Here is a 7,473-nt window from a genome sequence, read left to right on the forward strand (position 1 = left end):
GGGGAGGTTCCTGTAGATGGAAACTACTAATCTGGTTATTGTTTTTTTCTTGCTTTTGAGTTGTTTGAGTTATATATTTTGGCTCTTAGCTCCTTATCAGATGTATTTATACAGATATACAGATATTTTTCCCACTCTAATTTTCTCTTAAATCTGTTGATGGTTACCTTTACTTTGCAGAGTCTTTTACTTTGATGAAGTCTCATTTGTCTACTTTAGCTTTTGTTTCCAGCTTTTTTGTGGTCATATACAAAAATTCTCTGCCCACATCAATGTCAAGAAGCTTTTTCTATATATTTTACTTAAGCAGATTTATAGTTTTGGGGCTTACAAATACGACTTTAATTAGTTTTTAGTTCATTTTTGTATATGGGTCTGATTTTATTCTTTGGCCTATGGATATTCAGTTTTCCCAACACCAGCTATAGAGGGAATTGAACTTCCCCCATTGTGTCATGGTAGCACCTTTGTCAAAAACTTATTGGTTGTACATACACATACATGGGTTTATTTCTGAGTTCTCTTATTATTTTCTGATTGTCTATATGTCTGTATTTGTATCATGCTGTTTTAATTACTGTAAATTTATAGTATATTTTAAAATAAAATAGAGTAATGCATGCATGCTTGTTCTTTTTGCTTTGGATTACATTTGCTATTTGGATTTGGATTTGTGAGTGTGCATGTGTATGTTCCTATATACATTTTAGATTTTTTTCCTACTTCTGTGAGAAAAGCATTAGACTTTATTAGAGATTTCACTTAAACTTTAAATTACTTTGGGTAGTATGGACATTTTAACAATATAAATTTTTCCAGTTCATGAACTCAGGGTGTCTTTCTCTTCATTTACATCTTCTTAAATTTCTTTCATTACTGTTTTATACTTTTCCACATGCTGGTCTTTTACTTTCCTTGCTAAATTTATTCCTAAGTGTTTTTTTTTTTTTTAACTATTGTTAATGGTACTTTTTTCTTGATTTTTTTGAATAGTTCTAGTTAAGTGTATGGAAATGCTGATTTTTGAATGTTGATTTTACATCCTACAAATTTTACATTTTTTACAATTAATGTTAGCCTAAAGTTTCTTAGGGGTATTTTGAAAAATTTGGTGAGATATAAGGAGAAGATATGTCTTTCTTAGTGGCAGTTGATAGAAGAAAATGTCATAGAAAGTTTGAACACCTGAAACTAATTTTATACTCTGTGCTATGGTGTATTGGGAGAAAATCTGTTTTAAATAATGGATGAGACAAACTACCTCTTGCTATCCAGTCTGTTTTACAGGTCAAACTACATAACCAACAACAAGCTATTTAACTTCTAAACTGAATATTTCAGGAAGGAAAGTATCCTAAAATACCTATGTTAAAGTTGTGAGGAAAAATCTAGTCTCATTTCAGACCCTTGTAAATTTTGGAATGCTTATAATTAGGATAAACATATAGGAATATAGAAGTGGGATGCCAAGGACTTTTAAGTCTTTTTGATTTACCATTTATATTTACAAATGTTTGAACATTTTATAGCAGAATTTTTCTTTTTAGAATTCTCTTCATAGCCAATTATGAATAGGGTGCTAAATCCCTAACTCATTTTTAACACACTTTACTGTTATTAGTTTATGTACATATTTCTAATATTAAAAACCCCTTTCAAGATCATGATCTGATTTTTATTTCTTTACTTTGTGACCCTTGATACTGTGCATGGCACAATAAATGCTTAATATTTTATATATCTGTAATACATTTTTAACAAATGGATTTTCTGACTTTTAGGTAAAAATTAAATTTCTTTGAATTAGATTTTTTCTCTTTCTAAAATATTCTTTTCTGTATTTATGATAGAGTATGTGTGTGCACTTGTGTGTAAGAGAGTGAAAGGGAGAGAAAAGGACCCTAAGAGAAAAGGGTCTCCATGACCTTTTCCTTTCATTCCTCCATCCCATTGAATGTTGGGCCCTCACATGTGTGCCTGGTGTGTTTCAGAATGACTGAGCTGGGGATTCAAGCCATGATCACCATGTGGAATCCAACTACTGAACAGCACTTTACCACACACTGTGGAGCATGCTCCTAACTTGGCTTTCTTCATGCTTAGAGGCATTTCACTTCATTATAAATGAGAATTTCAACATTTTTTTAGTGTCGCTTTCTGTCTCACAGTCTCTTTTTTTTTTTGGTTGTTCAAATATAAAGCAGCCATGAAATGACTGAATCTCTAGAAGAAAAAAATCTATATTAAACCAAAGCTAATATGTCAATTGAAAAATAACTTTTTTCCACTGGCATTATTTGATATTATTATTTCTACAAATTAAAAATTATTATGAATCATTATTCTAGCTCTACTCAGGTGATCAGATATATTCTATTGACTTGTGTAGTAAAGAGTTTCTTGATGGCAAATCTAGGAAATGTTATAATAGATTAAGATTAATTTCAAGAATATTCTATGTAATACAGCCTGTATTAATCCACGTATAGATTTTCATGTAGTATCTCATCTTACAAATATCCATTATCATTTTTATTTATTTATTTATTTTGCTAAAGGGTGCATTCACTCTCCAGAGACAGACAGAGAGGGGAGAGAGGCGAAATTACCCCCCATGGGGAATGGTCATGCCTCAATCCCTTTCATCCATCTCTCCCTCCTTTCAGGATTTTGGGCAAAGAAGTCCTTGTACCAGGTATGTTTCTCAAGTCTCCAGGTCCAGAACTCATTATGCGCAGTTGGCCACCTGGGATCCAGATGTTTTAACCACCAAAGCATCGAGACAGTGCTCAAATTTGCATCATTAATCACTGTGACCAACATTCAGACTTTGAGATATGGCCTTATGTAGGAATTCCCTAGGTGTTTCCATCTACTATCCTGAAATAAATCTCTAAATATTTAATATCTTAAAGTGACTTACTATTGAAAGTGAACTAAGAACAGTGCTTCAGATTTTCCATATTAGTTCTAGTGAAGACTTAACTTTCCCATTTTATTTTGGCCTACTCCACAGGTCAGCATTGAGCCTACTCAGCATTGAATAGGTTTCATTGCATAATTTCTATCTACTAAGTTTGTTTGATATTAGCTACTGAATAAAGATGTATTTCACTTTTAATAGCTTCCTAAAATCAGTTTCTAAAAAAAAGGTGAAATTTTACCTTTCATCCATCTCTCCCTCCTTTCAGGATTTTGGGCAAAGAAGTCCTTGTACCAGGTATGTTTCTCAAGTCTCCAGGTCCAGAACTCATTATGCGCAGTTGGCCACCTGGGATCCAGATGTTTTAACCACCAAAGCATCGAGACAGTGCTCAAATTTGCATCATTAATCACTGTGACCAACATTCAGACTTTGAGATATGGCCTTATGTAGGAATTCCCTAGGTGTTTCCATCTACTATCCTGAAATAAATCTCTAAATATTTAATATCTTAAAGTGACTTACTATTGAAAGTGAACTAAGAACAGTGCTTCAGATTTTCCATATTAGTTCTAGTGAAGACTTAACTTTCCCATTTTATTTTGGCCTACTCCACAGGTCAGCATTGAGCCTACTCAGCATTGAATAGGTTTCATTGCATAATTTCTATCTACTAAGTTTGTTTGATATTAGCTACTGAATAAAGATGTATTTCACTTTTAATAGCTTCCTAAAATCAGTTTCTAAAAAAAAGGTGAAATTTTAAAAATGAGATATAGAGTTTTTTTAAATTATAAAGCACTTTTGTGAATGGGAGCCAGAAGTTAGTGTAAAATATGAATATATGTGTTGGAACTGTGCTTAAACTTGAGATGATTATATAAAATGCTTTTATTAGTCTTTACAATGATCTTTATTTAGCCTGCACAAAGTGGACATATTTTATAAACTGTTAAATGTGCAAGAGTTGAAATACGTATAGGAAATGGTTATGCACTCAACAGAGCAACAAAAAGTAATATAACAGTTTACTGTTAAACTCATTATCTTTTCATCAACCACAAAATTCCAAAGACAAGGACTATAGAAAAAAAATGGTTTCAAAAGGATAACTCACTGAAAAAGCAAATATTGTTAACATATCCGAGTATAAAATTATTAAAATAATTCATGGAAGTATATTTTTGAAACAAAAAATATTGGTCATGGTCCCATGGATTTGGGAATATAGAAAACTTGTTAAAACATGGTAGTAATTAAAACTGTTTATCATTTCCAATAGGTCATTGCCAGGCATAGCTTTTATCCCAGACATTCATTCTCTGTATGTGTCTTTAGTTTCTCTGAAGAGGGTGAATGAGGATTATTTTTAAAGTATCATAACAAAAGCCATGCCCCAGGAAAATACGCATTTTATTTCCCTTTGCTTTTTTGTGATTATCTTAATAATGTTGTCTATGATCCTATCAGATGAGAGAGTTAGTTGTTCCCTTTATGTTTTCAAGTGCAAATGAAAATAAAAGCCACATAAAATTTAATTCTCTCATATTTTCCTATGAGCTGGAAGTAAAAAGGATAAAGGAGAAAATAGCACTTAATGTTCGGTTAGTCTCTGGACACTTGCTTCATCTACACAGGCCAGTATTTTATTTTAATTAATTTTTTTAATTGTCAGAGGGTCTATGTGCTTACCAGAGAGAGAGAAAGCAACCTCCAAATGGAGATTGGTCATGCTACAACCACTTTTCCTCCATTTCTTTATCTAATAATGATTGTGGGCATGCATACACATGTCTCTGGTGTGTTTTTCAAGCCACTGGAGCAAGGATTTAAAGGTAGGTTAGCCATATAGGATCTAGTACCATATACACAATGCTTCACCACTACACTAGAGGGTAGCCCAAGTTTGTACTTCTTAAATATGATCCTGGAACTAAGTGCATTAGAGTCACTTGCTATCTTACCAAAGCAAATCAAACAAAATGCAGATTCTTGATTGTGCACAGAAGTACTAATTTAAACAATAGTCTTCAGCGATTTCTAGTGCCCTTTAATAGCTGGGAACAACTAGTTTAATGGCTAAGCTTCCAATTATATGGTCTCCTTAGAGCTCATCTTGTTCATCACTATTAACCTGAATAAATTGCATAGAATAAAGCAAAATATGATTTAGATGCTTGATGCCATTTTAGACTCAGGCTTTGGCAGTGATATGTTTTTTCTTACTTGTTAATGTGAGACAGTCTGGGTAATTTCTCTTCGCTAAATTTGCCTGTGCATCCTCAGCACCTAGAAAATTAAAAGAGCATAGTATATATTTTATTAATTTTAGTGGAAATAAAAACAAAAGTCATAATTTAAATAATATCATGCACTCAGTTAAAATATAGATAATGTAGTAGGCCTCGTCATACTTTCTATTTGATTTCACTGACAAATAATATTATATTAGATGACTATTACTTTTTTCTCAGTGATATAAAATATTACTATCTCACATTATTTTCTTTTTATGTTTATCATAACTGATTCATAAAATAATCTGCCATACAGTTAATTTAAAATTTTTTTATTAAAAGATTGATTTAGTTTCATGAGAGAATAAGAGATGCACACAGAGAGAGGAGAGAGAGAGAAAAAAGCAAGCACTTTTAACAGGGTCTCACATTGCAATCCTAGGCAGCCTTTCTCAGCCAGCCAGGATCATGGGCATGAGCGCACAAGCCCAGCATGTTCCGGTCGTTTCATTTGTTTAATTTAGAAATATGAGCAACTGTAAAACATGCTTCAGTGAAATATACACACATAAGAAAGCTCACAAATCATAAGTAAACATATCAAAGAATCCTCACAAATTCAGTGTACCCAGGCAACTAATAGCCACATCAGCGATCAGAATGATGAAGATATGTCAAAGAGTTTTCTTATGCCTTTCTCTGGTCATTACCTCTTTCTTATTACCAAAAAGTAACTGTCACGGTAAAGTCGAACACTATAAATCAGTTTTACTTATTTTGGAATTTCAAAAAATGAATCAATTTGTGCTTTTTTGTGTTTAGCTTCTTTCACTCAGTGCTATGTCCTTGAAATGTTGGGTTTTATCAAAGGCTACTGTTTGTGTCTATTTTGAAATGATTGTGTGATTTTGGTCCTTTAGTCTGTTAGTATGATGCACTATATTAAACTTCTTTATTTTTAAAAATTAAACCAATACTGCTTTCCTGAAATAATACTCACTTGGTTCTTCTGCATTATCATTTTATACATTGGTTAATTAGATTCTTTATAATTATTAGGAATTTAAAATCTCTATAATTGAAATATATATGTATATTTATATCTTTAATATTTATTATATTATTATTGTTATCATTAATTTCCAGTCTGGGTGTCAAGTCATGCTCACCTTATAAAATAGTATCCTTTTTTTTCCCTATTATCTCTGAGAGAGTTTATATGTGAGTGTGTTTCTGTCTTAAATATTTGGAAGACTATACCAGCCCACCTCTGACACAAAGTAATTTAGTAGATAAGTTTATAAGAGATTCAATTAATTTGAGGAATCTAGGGTGGCTCATATTTTCTACTTCTTTTTGTGTCAATTTTATTTAATGACATTTTCCAAATAATTTATCAATTTCATCTAGATTTGCAAACATCTAGATTTGCACAAATATTGTGTAAAATTATTCATAATATTCTCATAGCTTTTTGTTTTTAATGTATAATTTAAGGTAGATTATATATTATATATGTATATGTGTCTGTATATGCATACATACATGTATATAAAAGGAGCTTTCCAGACTGAAGGTTGGACATAATCGATATAATCATCTTGGTGTTTATACACACACATACATAATCATAATATAGATTATGATATAGATTATTTCTGTTTTATTTCTATTACTATTTTGTTCATTTTTAAACTTTATATATAAAATATAGAATAACATGTAATGTACTTTTGGCTCTGACTTCTTTTTTCTTGCAATACTATATCTGTGAGATCCATCTATATTGTTCTGTGTATAACTAGGCTTTATTTTTAAACTGCTGTGGTACTATTCCATTGTAGTAATATGCTGCTTTTTATTTACTATTTTATTTATTGTATACTACTGTTGCTAGATAATGGATAGTTTTTAGTTTTTTATATTGTGTGTAACTTATGAACCACTTTGTACATATTTTATGGTAGATATCAATTAATATTAGATATATACTCAGGGGTGTTTTTTTTTTTTATTGAGTAGGCTTATAATTAACTATGGTAGCCATTAGCCCTGTTTACAGTTATATTATTTTACAATTCCATCAGCAGTGTAAGAGTTCTAGCTGTTCCAAATCCAGTCCCACTGTTTTTATTGTTGTTGCATTTTCCATTCTTCTATACATGCAGTAGGTGGGTCATCATGGCTTTAATTTGAACTACCAAGAGTAGTAAGGCTGTTTATCACCTTTGTCCATTTCCTTTTTGAGTTTGCTGTAGGCCACGTATGCTCACTGCAGAGATACAAAAAGAGAGAGAATAGAGACAGGGAGAT

Source organism: Tupaia chinensis, unplaced genomic scaffold (assembly GCF_000334495.1).
Source record: "Tupaia chinensis unplaced genomic scaffold, TupChi_1.0 Scaffold143996_1, whole genome shotgun sequence".
Classification (NCBI taxonomy): Eukaryota; Metazoa; Chordata; class Mammalia; order Scandentia; family Tupaiidae; genus Tupaia; species Tupaia belangeri.